Source organism: Rhamphochromis sp. 'chilingali', assembly GCF_963969265.1.
Source record: "Rhamphochromis sp. 'chilingali' genome assembly, chromosome: 2".
In the NCBI taxonomy this organism is placed as follows: Eukaryota; Metazoa; Chordata; class Actinopteri; order Cichliformes; family Cichlidae; genus Rhamphochromis; species Rhamphochromis sp. 'chilingali'.
In genome coordinates, this window is record NC_137930.1 from 758,808 (window position 1) to 775,297 (window position 16,490).

The following is a 16,490-nucleotide window of genomic DNA, read 5'->3' on the forward strand; positions in this document are numbered from 1 at the left end:
CCTGTCCGTCAGAGGATAGACTTTAAAGTTCTGATGCTGGCCTATAAAGCTCTGAATGGTTTAGGACCAAAATACATCAGTGACCTCCTGACCCAGTATGAACCATCCAGATCCCTCAGGTCATCTGGATCCGGTCTTTTATCAGTTCCCAGAGTCAGAACCAGACACGGAGAAGCTGCATTCAGCTTTTATGCTCCTTATATCTGGAACAAACTCCCAGAAAGCCTCAGATCAGCTGAAACACTCAGTTTATTTAAATCCAGGTTGAAGACTCACCTGTTCTCAGCTGCATTTGAATAAAGCACCAAATCCACACTTTAAGCTTAAATTTCAAAACTTGCATTTAACTACTGATTTTATCTACTGTTCTGATTTTATCTGTTTTGATTTTATATAGTTGTTTGTTTGTTTGTTTGTTAATTAGTTAGTTATCGTCCCGATACCCAAAAACTCCAACCCATCTTGCCTCAATGATTACCGCCCAGTAGCACTCACCCCCATCATCACTAAGTGCTTAGAGCAGCTGGTCCTAGCACACTTCAAATCCTGTCTCCCCCCCACCCTGGACCCCCACCAATTCGCATACCGCCGGAACAGGAGCACAGAGGATGCAGTCTCCATCGCACTGCACTCTGTCCTCTCACACCTGGACAACAACAACACCTACGCCAGAATGCTGTTTATAGACTTCAGTTCAGCATTCAATACAATCCACCCCTCACAACTCATCAGGAAACTGACAGACCTGGGTATCAGTTCCCTCATCTGCAAATGGTTACTGGACTTCCTGACCAACCGCCCCCAACATGTCCGGCTGGATAACCGCTGCTCATCTACCATCACAATGAACACCGGTGTACCAGAAGGCTGTGTGATGAGCCCTTTCCTCTACTCCCTCTTCACCCACGACTGCAGACCTGCTGATGGTTCCAACACCATCATTAAGTTTGCAGATGACACCACGGTGATTGGCCTCATCAGTGACAACGATGAGGCCGCCTACAGGGAGGAGGTGGATCGTCTGGCTGAGTGGTGCGACAGAAACAACCTGCTGCTTAACACCGAGAAGACCAAGGAGCTCATCGTGGACTACAGGAGGAATGCTGACCCACATCCACCCATCCACATTAAGGGGACGGCTGTGGAGCGTGTGAGCAGCTTCAAGTTCCTGGGAGTCCACATCTCCGAGGATCTCACCTGGACGACCAACTGCTCCAAGCTGGTCAAGAAGGCTCACCAGCGCCTCTTCTTCTTGAGGACTCTGAGGAAGAACCACCTGTCCTCAGACATCCTGGTGAACTTCTATCGCTGCACCATCGAGAGCATCCTGACCAACTGTATAACAGTCTGGTACGGGAACTGCTCTGCCTCGGACCGGAAGGCGTTGCAGAGGGTCGTGAAAACTGCCCAGCGCATCGCCGGAGCACCACTTCCTGCCATAAAAGACATCTACAGGAAGCGGTGTCTGAAAAGGGCTGGGAAAATCATCAAAGACCCCAGTCACCCATCACATGGACTCTTCACCCTCCTGCCCTCTGGGAGGCGCCACAGGAGCCTCCGGACTAAGACCACCAGGTACCGGAACAGCTTCTTCCCCACAGCTGTCAGACTCCTGAACTCTGCCTCCTGACATCTGACCCACGTTAAACTCATGGACTGGACATACACACACCCACAATGGACAACTGTACCCTCAAACACAATAATAACATGGACTGAACCACCACTCACAACCACTAGCACTTTATAGCCTCTGTAGAAACTATCTACACCCTCACTTATCTTAACTGCACTACTGTATAGCTCTGTGTAAATAATCATTCTGTACATTCAATAATCTTTAATCCTACAACTGTTTACAACTTGCATAGTTCCCATTTCTGTATAGCTGTATATCTCAGATTCTGTAAAGTTATTTATTTCATATTCTGTATAGTTTTTCATATTTATATCCTGTTCATAGCCTGTACATAGCTTGTACTCACTACAGCCTGTACATACTTATAGTTATAGAATATTCACAACATACTTCATACCGTGTACATTATAACATACCATAATAGACCCATTTCTGTAATATACTCACATATCTATATTATTGCTAATATATATTGTAATATATCTATATCACTAAAGCACTTCTGGATGGATGCAAACTGCATTTCGTTGCCCTGTACCTGTGCATGTGCAATGACAATAAAGTTGAATTCTATTCTATTCTATTCTATTATTTGCTTGTTTTATTCAATTTTAAATCATGCTTTTTATTTGTTCTTGTTTCTAATGTCTCTGTAAAGCACTTTGAATCACCTTGTTGTTGAATTGTGCTATACAAATAAACTTGCCTTGCCTTGCCTTCTTTCCCTCCGTCTCCATGGTGACTCGCTTAATCTGTGCTCCACTAATCAGGGCTTTCTGTATCCTCGTGCGCGCGCTTAACTTGGGGTTAAAGCAACTCCGCGTTGACTGAACTAATTGTTATCAGCCTTTCTGAAACCGAATATTCCGAGTTGGACAGTTCGGGGTTACTCAACCCTGAGTATCGTTTTTCACTCTGAGTTTTCTAAACCGGCTTCCTGAAATAGGGCCCAGGTCTCAGTCAGACCCAGTCTCAGTCGGACCCGGTCTCAGACCTGGTCTTGGTTTTGTCGGTTGTCCTGGAGTCAGACCCGATCCTGGACTTTGGGGCTAGTTTAGTTCTCTGCTTTAAATCTTGTTTTGGACTTTGGACCTGTAGCTGGACATTGACCCAGATACTGAACTGGTTTTGGATGTGGTTTGGGCCATGTACTTGGAGATGGGACTGCTCTCTCAAACCTGGAGTTGGTCATTTGGACTTTAAACCAGTGGGTCTGTTGGTGATGGATAAATACTTTCCCCGAGTTTCTAACTTGATTAAACAGCTACCAGCACAGGGACTTTTTGGAGGCTTTTTTCCTGCTGCGAGTGGAGCAGACAGAAGAAGCTGGAGGTGGAGCTCCTATAAATGTGTGATCGTGGCTTTAAGCTGTCCCAGGTTAATTCTCTGGGGTGTTTCTGAGTCTAAATAAATCCATACAAGCCCGGCTCATTCCCACAGCAGTGGGTCACAGCAGTCTGGCTCCAGCGAGCCAAATGAATAATGAAACACGCTGAAAGGCAGAACTAAACAAGCTGCTGAGCAGCAGCGTCGCTTTGTTCTCATCATTAATGTCACTAATCCTCTGAGCCCGCCGGCTGCACAGCTACTCTTAATCACTGGCGATCCAGAGACCGCCGCCCCCGATATCTGGAGGCGGTTTCTCACCCGCCAGTTAGAGCGAATTATTAACTAGAATGACCTCTGATGACCGGCTCAAACTTTCCACACAAAGGACTCATTCAGACCCACAGAGCCCTGTCCGACACACGGGCAGGTGGAGAGGACAGGTGGAGCAGACAGGTGGTCAAAAGTGCTTCAGATACACAAACAAGCAAAACACACTGAGGAGAAAACCTTACCCAGCTCCTCACCTCCACCTTTAACATAAAATCAACACTTAAAAACAGGGTGAGAACAAACCTCCACCTTCATCCTTATATTTCATTGTGTTAGCAATAGGCTAAGATGTTAGCTCTGAGCTAATAATCAGAGCAGTGAAATGAAGCAGTGCTTAAACACCTGCACAGGTGTGCGGACACCAGCCTGTGAGAAACGAACACTGCTGCTGATGTTTACAGCATTTCAGCACTCGTGCCGTCAGGCAGGAAAGCAGAACGAAAATGGAAGCACGATAAGCTCCACGTTTCTTACCAAGTGTTTAGAGATTGTCTAAATAACTATCAGCGCACCATCAAGGTAGAAAGAGCAAATTATTTCTCCAAGATAATCTCTGGTAATCCTAAAGTTCTATTCAACACAATCAACTCTGTCCTGCGCCACTGCAGCCATATCTGAGACGGCCTCACACGAAAGTTCTTTACTGAAAACATTGATGATATCCAAGCACATATCCCGCTCCCATCCCAAGACCCCTCTGAACCACCTGCATGTTCATTCCTTTTCTCCGAATTTAAACCAGTTTCATTATCCCATCTCACTGATATAATAATGCACATGAAACGTGCCCCTTGGATGTGTTACCTACACCATTTCTCAGAGATGTGCTGAAGACAGTCGGCCCTAACATCCTCGTTATTGTAAATAGCAGCATCTCAAATGGGACTGTTCCTCATTCGTTTAAACAAGCTGTTGTTCAGCCGCTTCTAAAAAACCTGGTTCAGACCCGTCAGTTCTTGGTATTTTCAGACCAATCTCTAAGCTGCCATTGTTGTCTAAGGTTCTTGAGAAAGTCGTCCTCCACCAACTTTCCTCATTCTTAGACACACTAATATTCTGGACAAATATCAGTGTGGTTTCAGAGCCTTCCACAGCACAGAGTCTCTACTGAAGGTGTTCAATGATGTGCTTCTAGCTGGTGACTCTGGAAAAAGCACAGTTGTCATCCTTCTAGACCTGAGCGCAGCCTTTGACACTGTCGACCACACAATCCTGTTAAACCGTCTACAGACGTGTCTGCATTCGAGGCTCTGCTCTAACATGGTTTGCCTCTTACCTGGAGAGCTGATCCTACTCTGTGATGCTGGGTAACAAATACTCCTCCCAGCTACTCTCACCTGTGGAATACCTCAGGGCTCTATTCTGGGCCCGGCCTTGTTCTCCTTATACATGCTCGCATTAGGCTCCATTTTTCAGAAACACCAGATCTCCTGTCACTCCGATGCAGACGATGCACATTTCTACCTCTCTCTAAAACCAGGTGCTGACAGTATGCTGCAGAAAGTCTCAGAGTGTCTTAGCGACATACATTGCTGGATGTCTCTGAACTTTCTCAAATTAAATCACGACAAAACCGACATGATAATCTTCGGTAAGCAGGACTCTGTTAGTCTCATAAGAAACGATTTGGGCCCATTATCAGCTCGTGTACATCCCCACGTAAAAAATCTTGGTTTCATTTTTGATTCCACTCTCAAGCTGGACAAGCAAATAAATTCAGTCGTTCGTGGCAGTTTTTTTCAACTCAGGAGCGTTTCTAAACTCAAAAATATCCTGTCATCTAAAGACCTGAACACTGTTATCCATGCTTTCCTATCGTCACGTCTTGACTACTGTAACTCTCTCTATTTAGGCATCTGTCACTCAAGCCTGTCCCGCCTACAACTTGTTCAAAATGCAGCCGCAAGGCTCCTGACGGGTACTAGAAACAGAGACTATTACCCCGGTACTTGCATCTCTACATTGACTACCAGTTAAATATAGAATCGATTTTAAGGTTTTATTATTTGTTTTTAAAGCTCTCCATGGTTTGGCTCCAGGTTACATTTCAGATCTTCTTAGCTTGCACCGACCCACTCGATCTCTGCGCTCCTCCAGTCAGATGCTGTTATCAGTTCCACGCTCCCAGTTCAAATCTAGAGGGGACAGGGCTTTCTCCATTGCCGCCGAGACTCTGGAACAGCCTTCCCCCTTTCAGTAAATCCTCTTCATCCTTGGAAGTCTTCAAATCGAATCTGAAGCCCTTCCTATTTTCCAAGGCTCTCTCTGACACCTCTTTTATTCTGCGATTCTGGTCTTTTATCTCATTGGGTAATGTTTGCATGTATTTTATGTTCACGTGTGCTTGTGTGTGCTTGTGTACATTTTTGTATATGTATTTGCATATATGCATGTACACATTTTTTTACAAACATATATGGATGTCTTACAATGTTTCTATAATGTTTTCATCTCATCTATTTTAATTATTTTTATTATATCATCCCTCTGTTCAGCACTTTGGCCGACACTTGATGTCTTTTGAATGTGCTATATAAATAAAGATGACTTGACTCCGATGGGCGGAGAAACCCCATCACATGACAGATGAGCTGCAGGTGAACCGAGCTGACGAAGAGCTGGAGAGGTCGGGCACGAACGCTACAGTTTTATTTTAAAGAAAGACGCGGGGACCCGCTGCAGAGAGCTTCATCCAATCAGACGCTCGGACCGGAAACAGCTGGACGGTGTGAACATGGGACGATGGACAGATGTTTCCATACTTTCTAAAATAGATTAATCAGTTTAACATTGATAAACGTGAGACTCTCACACCGCCCTCAGCTGTGGGTGGTGTAGGTGTTGGTCTGAAAGCTCTCCGGTGAAGCTCGGTGCTGCCTGTGGTTAGGAGATGACTGTTCAGGACCCTGTGCCCCTGCAGAGACCGATGGAGGCGCTCTGCAGGGGCGGAGGTGTCCCTCTCCGATGTGTTATTCATGCCGGCAGCCTGGAAGAAGAGCCTCAGCATCCTGCAGCACGGCTCTCCTCGTTAGCAGGAGGGATCGAGTTTCCTCGATGAGGCCGTCGGCTCAGATTAAAGGTGCTTATGGTAAATGAATCCTCACACGGTGAAAGTGCAGCTGAAACGAGTCGACACACGATACGACTGTTTCTGTCGGAGGAACGCACAAACACGTCCTGCTCCACTTCAAAGGAAACTGCAGCAAAGCAGCGCTCAGACCCGCCTCCAGATTAACCAACACGAACCTGGTACCACACTGTCAGTTTATCCAACACACACACACACACACACACACACAACTGTATGCTATTATGCACTTGAATCAGCAGCAGCACTGATCAGTCCCTCACAGGCAGAAGGACGAGAAAACCAAGCGAACCACCTTGATGAGACAGAGACGTTTGTGACGTCCACAGACTCAGGATCAGAAACTCTTAGAAATGGAGCCACGCTTGCAAACATAATAGAATAGAATAGAAAAGCCCTTTATTGTCATTGTACAACACAACTGTGGAGCGAGACGCAGTAACACACGATCGATACAGGACGTTCGAGTCCAGAAGTTCCAGCAGAGGGTTACACAACAGTCACACCTGGAAGAGCAGTGGGCGGAGCCCGCGACACGACCACAGTTATTGAGACTGCAATGATCCGGTGATCTTTAAAGACGGGGACCATGTCTGCGACCAATCAGCTGCCATCATTAAAGCGACCCCGACACGTCTCTGTGACTGGATGTGGTCATGACATCCAGTCTGTGATGAATCCACAGGTTCAGAGACTCAGTGACGCTCAGTTCCTGCAGGGGGCGATCTCCCGCTGACTGGCTCTGACACAAGCTGCCCGAGAGACGCTGTGCACACCTGTTACCTGTTCAGAGACAGGTCACCTCCCACCAGGTGACCTTGTGAACCAGGTGTTGCACGCTCAGATGTTTCCCTCATCGCTCGGGGTCCCGTTTTCTCCAGTCTTATGGATCCATTAATGACAGACTCGGTCTCAGGTGAGCTCAGGTGTAAAACCTGCACACAACTCGACCTCGCCCGTGTTATTGTTCTTACTCCCAGCCCACGTCTACGTGATGTAGGGCTGGGCGATATATCGAGTTTTTAAATATATCGATATATTTTTATACGAGATAAGAGATGTGACAATATCCTTTATATCGATATAGTCTATGCTATAATTATAGTTGTGGAGCCGCAGGTTTGCCTCTCTTTCGTCCACTTTTGTCTCTACGCTGCGTTGCTCCGCCTCTCCTTCACTGACCACAACACCCCCTCCTCCCCCATCGCTTCACCTGCAGGCAGCGACAAGATGGACACGGCAAATCTCCGTTAACGAGTTACTGCGCATCGCCCCGTGCGTGGGGCTGGACGGCGTCAACGTGTTAACGAGCTAACCACGCTAACGCCCAGAGGTGCTGCACGGCCTAAAATCCTTTCATTTTCTCAAAAGTTGACAGCGCGCCTTATGTATGAGTTCTGGTTGTGCTCACTGACCGCGAACCGCTTCTCTGTGGAACACGGCGCTCAGCAATCTGACTAAAAATGTTTGAGTACGACTTTGCTACGGAGCCGCACCGCGTTACGGCTGCCGTAGTCTGGAGCCTCGCGGAGTGATACGTACTGTGCTTCAGCGTAATATCACCGTACTGTGTGCGTATAAGGACCATAAACGGCTCCTGTTCAGAGACGCGGTTACGAAGAGGATTTCAAACTCCAGGCTGTCGGTCACGCAGTAGAAGTTAAGAACAGAGCAGCTGCTTGTTGTTGTGCTCAGCGTCTGTTAGTTTACATTTTGACTGCACAGTTGTGAGCTCTTTGTTATGCACAAAACAACATTTTTTCTTTTATTTATGGAGCATGATTATTTAATAAATGCTGATAATTTATTTCTGAGTAATTGTTTCTTGTACATCTGCGCTGTGTGTTAATAAAAGTGCCTGTGTGACATCTGGGACACAGCTGTGACTAAACTCTCTGTTTGTTCTTACTTTATGGCTTAAAAATAAATATCGAGATATATATCGTATATCGCCATCCAGCTGTCACCGAAATCCAGCAGATGAAAGCTCAGGGTGGGACGCACCGGGCTGGAGAAACAAACACAGCCAGCAGCAGCACTCCCTGAACCGAGCGGTCAGATGGCGAGCGTTAACAGGTAACATCTATAAAATGATCGATCGGGGAAAACCTCAGTTTGATCTGTGACTCGTCCTAAACCCACACAGATCAGACTCGAGGTCGTGTTTATGAACGATAAATCACAGCGCTCCCTCCGCCTGCTCTGAGGTGCTCGGGTTTATTTCAGCCTCGCCGTCGCTCCGGTTTATTTTGGTTCAGTTTGTTACGGCCGAGGTCAGGTGACTCCGAGGGTCGTCGTAGGTGCAGCAGAGCTCCGTGTGCAGGTGGAGCAGCCGGGTGGCTATTTTTAGACACGAGGAGAGAAATTATTCAGCGCGATCGCAGCTTTTCATTCAACTGCTGCTGAGAAAGGAGAAGAAGCAGCCGTCCTCCTCCTCCTCCTCCGTCAGCTTGACAGGTGGATCTGAGACCTGTGCAGGCTCCGCCCACAGCTGATATTGCACCCTGAAGATCAGGCGCCGCTCTTTCTCTTTGATCAGCTGCTGAGGATCCACACGGCAAACATCTCCATCTTTGTTTTCAGCAACTCCGCACGCGCTCAGTCTGCCACTGACATCACAGAAACAGACACCGCGACATCAACCGACACCCCGGCACCGCCCCCCTGCGACTGACGTCAGACGCTCAGACGAGTACACGAGAGATCAGTTCTGTTTCCCCATCAGCATCTGATCAACTTTAATCATTTTGTTGTCATGATTAAACAAATATCAACAGAGCAAACACAAAGAAATAAACTGGAATCAATTAGAGGAGCAAAAAATGTAACATCTGGATGACATAAAATAAATGAACAGAAACAAGAGAGTCTGTGTTCTTTTGATTTCTTTATCGGAAATGTTTTTCACGCTTCAGTAAAAGTAAAAGTTTGGATTTCTGGTCCTTCTTTAGGTGAAACCTAGTCAGGAAGCAGCAAACAGAGCGCCACAATAACAGTTCCAGGTGTCAAATAATGTGAGAAACGTCCACCAATCAGGGCCGCTCGAGCACAAACTACAAGCTGATCATCAAACACGGCTATCCAATTAGCTGCCCCGTTTAAAACCAGCAAAAGGAGGGGGGGCTTTTTCCTTACCTGTGCCCCGGGCCCCGTTTCTCTGTATCCGCCCCTGTCCGTAACCTTTCACTGGCTCAAAAAAACGCGGTTTAATCTGCGTTAACGGGGGGGCGGAGTCAGTGTTAATGACGAAAGCACTCCAAACACACCTGCTTTACTTTCAGCTGCTCCGCGAACCCCGCCGCTCGCCGTCGGGCTGTCCGGTCTACGTCACAGTATCACCGGAGTACCGACTGAAAGTGCGCCCGCTGCCCCCGGTCCTCGCTCCGCCGGCGCTCACCTGTGTGCGGCTCAGCATGGACGCAGTCCGCGGAGTTCTGTTCCGTCGGAAAGTCTGCGGGCGTCCCTCCTCCTCCGGTACTCAGTAAACGCTCTAACGGGCGCAGAGCTGCCGGTGAGCTGCGGTGTCCGCGGGCTGAGTTCGTTAGCGGCCCCGGAGCTGAAGGACTGGACTGAGAGTGTACTGTGAACGGGAGGGCAGGGCGGCGGAGCCCGACCGGCAAGCTCCGGGAGACACGGAGGAGGTTTGGTCAGACCACCACAATAAAAGCCCGCATTCGCCAAATCCTCAAAATAAAAGCCCGCGATGGTCAGGGCTGCAGAGGTGAATCTGATGTAACGCAGACACACACCAGAGTGACGTCACAGATTTAACTGTTAGGATTGATTTTATTATCATAACAGTTAAAACTGCTGCTCGGCAGATCTGTGTTTGTGCTTCTGCTTAGTTTTTATTGTTTCCTCTAATCCTAACCGTGAGTTAGGAGACAGGAGAGCGTCCTGTTTGAAAAATTCATTTCGTTTTAATGAGTTCAGCTGTTACAGCTGGAGGTCCATTTAAACCGCGTGAAAACAATAAACTGAATGTTAGCTTTGACATTTCTGTGTCCATCTGTGCAGTCACACACAGTAAGAGAATTTTATGCAATGACACATGAACAGTTATGTCATTGATGCTCAGCACATTAATGTGAGCCCAGTGTTATTACTGCACGGTGTTCCACTGTTTGTAACAGAGCACAAATACAGTCAATAAAACAACAGGTTTACAGTTATTCATGAAGACACGTGAAAAAGCTGCTCCCTCCTTTAGCTCGCTCGGTATTTTTCCCTGTAGTGTGACTGTGTGCAGGTGTCTGTGACAAAAATAACACTTTAGAAAAATCGATGAAGATCTGAGCAGGTTTATGATGCTTTTATTTACCAGCAGGACAGGAAGCAGAGACTCTTATTATTGTTAAATTGACCGGAGAGCAGCCGTGTGTGTGTGTGTGTGTGTGTGTGTGTGTGTGTGTGTGTGTGTGTGTGTGTGTGTGTGTGTGTGCGTGTGTGTGTGTGTGTGCGCACCTCCTCCTCTCCCCTGCTCCTCCTGTCCTTGCTGTTTACCAGCTCTCTTCCTCCTGCTCTCTGGGGACCTCCGCCTCAGCGCTGCCTGCTGGCTCGGTGTGTGAATGTGTATATTCCAAGAAACCGGAAAGACGAAGGAACAAGCTGCACAACAGGACCGAGTCCACCTTTACCTGTGATCTGTCTCAGGTGCGGAGGTCATGTGACCTGTTTACGAGACACGAGAGCAGCAGCAGGACCTCGATGTCACAGAGGCTGACCCCGGGAGCCCCGCCCTGAGAGGAGAGCGTGTTTAGTTTTGCCTGCTGTGAGTCGCTTTCTATCCTTTCAGTGATATTTAAGGTTATTCAGTTTAACCACGATGCCTCCTCAGCACCTCCCAGCTGACGTGCAGCTTCCTCCTGGGTGGAGGTGCCAGGGCAGACCCAGCTCAGCTGTGCTTATTTTTAGGCTGCGGTGCCTCGACCTGTGACCTCTAACCTCCCAGGTGTGAGGTGTTTACAGCCAGCTCTGAGCTGTGACCTCTGACCTCTGAGGCCTTTACAGTCAGAGTTTGAGTTTACAGAGACACAAGCGACTTCCCTCACGCTCACTCTGCTGTCCTATCGTGCATGTCCAGCCTGTCCTGTGGCGCCCCCTGCTGGTGTTTTATTAAATCCAGGATGTAGAGTGGAGGTGACAGACGTCCTGCTCCTTTGTGGAGGCACTCATTGATCTTTGTGAGCGGCTGTGAGCTGCAGGAGGAAGCAGAGAGCATCTGTGCTTCATCCTGATGATGATGTCACCTCCCACCATCGTATCACTCGCTGTGTCTCCACGACAGCGAGGAGCTCCGTGAAACACCGCCTGTGTCCAGCTCACAGCTCCTGCTCATCATGGGTCATCCATCCAAGTCTCAGAGCAGGAACATCAGCAGCAGAAACTGAAACACACTCAGCACTTTATCATTGAACTCAGCGATGAGTTTCATACAGTTAATGGCCTGTCACGCTCACCCCAGTCGTGAAGTCTTTGAAAAACTCATCAGAAATGTGATTATGGAAGAGACTGGACATCAGCTGAGTCCAATGCAGTTTGCACAGAGCCCCATCAGAGGAGTGGAGGACACGTGTTTGACTGTACCGAATCTGAGGCTCAAACATGGGGAGAGTAAAGGGACTATGCAGCAGACTCTGACAGCACTGAGCAGCTCCTTCAGTGGGAGACTGCGGCACCCACGGTGTGGGACGGAGAGATTTCGCAGGTCTTTCCTCCCCACTGCTGTCAGACTCCATAATAAAGACTTTAACTGATCAAGCACACACATCCACACATGTGCAATAATACTAAGTGCAATAATCCTTTCTGTCATCGTTGTATTTTTACTCAGTTGTATATAGTATTTGTATTTGTATTCTATTTTTATCTTATTGTATATTTATTTTATTCTATTCTGTACAGCTGTCTACTGTATTTATTCTTATTGTATTCTAATTTTTGCCTCATAACTTTTGCACTGTCCACTCCTGCTGTGACAAAACAAATTTCCCACGTGTGGGACTAATAAAGGTTATCTTATCTTATCTTATCTCTGCTTCTAATACAACACAGCCCCAGATTTTAATCAACAGACTCTTAGTCTGAAATCAGGAAAACCTGGTGGGCTGGATTTGACACTTTTTAACTGACACATCACAACGAGTGGGAATAAATGGGGCTCTGAATACTAACGCATCGTGTCATCACAGTCCATCACGGACTCTGAAGGTACGAGACACGGCTGCCCATTGAGTCCTCTGAGTTTTGCTCTAAACATCTTCCACCTAAAGCCACTGAGTGGGTGCAGACTGCACTGATGCTGGGGGGTAAGCTCATCATCTCCCGGTGGAAGGCCCCTGCCACCCCACCTGTTACTCTGTGGTAGCATCAGCTAAGGAGGCTCGCCGCACTAAAACGTCTGTCATACAGGCTTCTGAAGGAAGTGGAGTGCTTCCACCTGATGCGGGATCCTTCAGAATAAAAGGATCAAATTAAAACTCAGAGTGGGACAGACACTGGGATCCTAACGGCCCTGAGTAGCACTGCAACATCCACCCCCAGGCTTCTTCATCCAGCTTGCTTGCTCTCCTGGCAGCAGCAGAAGCAGCGACATGTGTCACCATATGTTTAAATAACCTCCAAAAACAAATGTTATTTTCAACCACATAGTGCCTAAAGTTGCACTGGTATAGTATAGTGACCATTCAATATTTTTTCTACTTTAAATACAAAAAGTCTGAATGAATTTAAAAACACACACAGAGCAGACAGCACGTCTGTCGACCTTTGACAAACACACGAGACGAAATAAAACAGCTGAAGTTACAAAGGTGCTTTTTGTGCTTATAACATATAAATACTATAAAATACAAATGTGATGACGTCAAATTACAGAAACAAAAGTCTAGGCAGTGACTATAAAACCAGCTGAGCAGTCACAGGTGTGTGGAGACGTTCACGTGATGAGTTTAAAACACTCTTAACTTTGCAGTGGGTGGTACAGTAGCACAGGTCCTTTAGCCTTTAGCAGCGTTTTGTTTGACAGCGAGTCTGAAACTCCCGCTGTCACCATATTTTTACCACTCTGGTAGGATATAAACACACGTGCTCTGTGCAGGTAGAAAGTTTTCCAGTTGGGAGGGGTCTCCCATATGGAAAAGATCAAAATCTTATAAAGTTTGTATCTGTCTCGTGTGAAACTTGTATGAAAAGCATACAAGAGTGAAAACAGATACAAGACCCCTAGAAAAATTATATAAATGAAACTTGTATGTTTTGGATACTTACTAAAACAATATATGAAAGTGATGAGAAAGTGGCCACTTTATAATAAGCCTGATATGACTCACTATATGAAGTAGGCCACGTCTGATGCAAGTCTTTTCTATTTCTTTTCCACATGGGTAATGATGCATTTGCAGCGTGTGGGAGAAACATGACTCTCGGTGAATTAAAAGACAGCTTAATATTTCTGTGGCAATTTGTACTTATCGGTGAGGATAAAGTCATTTTAACCATCGTACGTGGGAAACCTCGGCATACATGGAGCATATTCGATATATCGCCACCCCTACCTTAATGCAATAAGAAAACATAGATTACTTTAGCATGAGACAGTTATTTTAGATATTTTTAAAAGTATAACACAACACACTGTTTAGATCGTACAGTTTTCAGCTGCCATCAGAACAAAGTGCTGACATGTCAGGTGTTCATGGCGAGCAGGTAAAACACTGGTGCTGCAGCATCTTTGGAATATGTCTCCATCTATTATGATTTTATTTCACCAGCGTGTAAATTTGAAAGTGAAACGTCAGATAAAATGGCGACACTTGCATTCCCACTTCAGGCGCCCACACTGATCTTCCAAAGGCCTCCTCTCCAAAAACCGTTGGCTGGACAAACTGGGTGCACAGTTTTCATCTCATTCATCCTAATACAGCAGAGATGAGGCAAAGTGTGACATCCACACAGAGTCCTTCTGTGACACCACCTTAAAGGGAGGGGACCAGAGACAGCTTACAATAGCGTGGAGGTGAAACTGAAACCATCAGTAAAGTTCACACTGATCCATCACAGCTCAGCTGCCTGACAAAGACAAACATGGCCTCTTCACAGCAATGTAAGTACATTTACAAATGTTAGACGTCTGTAAATTTGTTAAAAACACAAATTTTCTGTGAGACTTTTAGGTCATAACTTTGGATAAAATGTCAAAAAACGAAGTTTGACTTTTTTTTATAATCTAAAAAATCCTGACAGAAACTTTCAGTCTTATTTTTGAATTTCATTATTTTAAAATGTAGATTTACAGGAAGAACAATGAATTGAAAAAAAAAAACAACCTAAAAACTAAAACTGTCATAATTTCTAAAACAGTTTTCAGTGGAACCATATCCCTGAATGTATTTCCTGACTTCCTCGTACCAAGGCTTTCTGCCTCCCTGATTGTAAGTAACACCACCGCACTGGCGTTCCTTACCACTGCCACCAGCTTTGTGGAAGCGACGCAGAAGACAGGGTAACCGTGGAGGTCGGCTCTTCAATCTGAGAATCTGGATTTCTTGTTTTCCCCATGAGCTTTGCGCCATTGGTCGATCCTGTCCGTGACTCTTGGTGCCGTTGTGTGCTTCGGACCCGGTGGACTCCTGGTTGGTTCTTCTTGTGGGATCTCTTGAGAAGAGTTCTGCAAAATCCCCTCCTCTTCGACATCTGCATTGGCACGGAGTGGACCAAACAAACCTCCGACCAGCAGGGGCGGATCTAGAGAAATTTTCTTAGGGTGGCAAAATCAAAGCCTTTTCCCCCCAAACACTCATGCAGGTGGTTACATGTGGTTACATGATTCAAATGCAGTAAGTATGCACGTTTTTCATATAAATATAGTCGATAACTTAATTATTGTCTGTAGCCCACATGATTACACACTTTAGTTACATAAAACATGTGAGTTTTGATGCTATGTACTGTATAGCCTGTATGATAAATAAATATGTAGCCCAATAAGTATAAACTCCAGAAAGCTACACAACATGGGGCGCTTCATTTACAAACACAAGTCTAACTTAAGTTTCACTGTTTTTGTTAGAAAACAGTCACATTGTTGCAGCTTAAATTACACAAAATGTCAGAAATCTGCACCGTCATGAACAAACATCTAAACCTCATTTTTCATGATTTGTTGGATGAACCCACTGAGGTCTGAAATACAACCGGCGATGTGTGACTCCTTTGAGTTTACGTTGTTTATGTCCAACACAGACATGTTGGGTAAATGTTTATAACTTGAAATGCAAATATAAAACGTACATTTTATAAACATAAACAACTATTTATCTAAAAATGCAGCCAATACACCGTTTGTTTCATTTTCTACAACCATTTAAAAATATTACTAAAACTAAAATGAGAGAACAATCAGGTGTGGCAATAAGATGCCCCACAAATGATGTGTGCCAGTAAAAACAAGTTTGTCCACCAAAAGACAGAAGAGCACAGGGACAAACCTGCAGGCCCGACAACAGCAGGTGTATCACTCCGCTGGTTTTCTACTTAGTGACAGTGTTTACGTTGCAAATGTGCCTCTGACAGTCATTAGTGCCCTCACTGACACACTAAACAAAACGACTACACAACAGAACGACTACACAACACACTAAACGTCACAAATCTGCCACATCTAAACTCTCTCTCTCGCTCTGTCTCGCTCGCCCTGTTACCGTCACTCCCCAAACTTTTCCCTCTTCCTAAACAACCAAATCCCACATGTTGACTTTTTTTAAAATTGGTCGACATGGTGCATTTTTCCACCAATAAGAAAGAGGTGGCTTTTTTCCTTTCTTTCCTGTTTTCGTGCTGTCCTTACAAAACGCTTAAAACACACACGTGACGACAGTATTTAGAACGAAGCGTGGCTGATATATATGATCATAACTCTGGATTTACTGGCCTGTAATTAAAATTTAAAAACTTTGAAGTCCGAACTTTCAATGTGGCTGAAACAGAGACTCAGCGTGGCTGCAGCTCAGGCACGTGCAGAGGCGGGGGGAGCTGGGGGGGCTTGAGCACCCGCCCCTTTCCTGATGGGTGCCCAAAGAGCCCTTTTGTTGAGGCAACTTTTTA

At 46.0% G+C, this 16,490-nt stretch overlaps 1 protein-coding gene across 2 annotated transcripts in view; it reads right to left on the bottom strand.

The window, feature by feature from the left end:
• The window catches only part of LOC308392354 (carbohydrate sulfotransferase 8-like), a 64,220-nt gene extending 54,194 nt beyond the window's left edge, over positions 1-10,026 (bottom strand). The window contains exon 1 of one of the 2 annotated variants that reach the window (XM_080875333.1): positions 9,784-10,026. The gene's annotated coding sequence lies outside the window, so the exon portion shown is untranslated. Of the gene's footprint in view, positions 1-9,652 lie in introns of both variants that reach the window. The other variant, XM_080875332.1, reaches the window with a different exon arrangement.
• Positions 10,027-16,490: the final 6,464 nt, after the last annotated feature.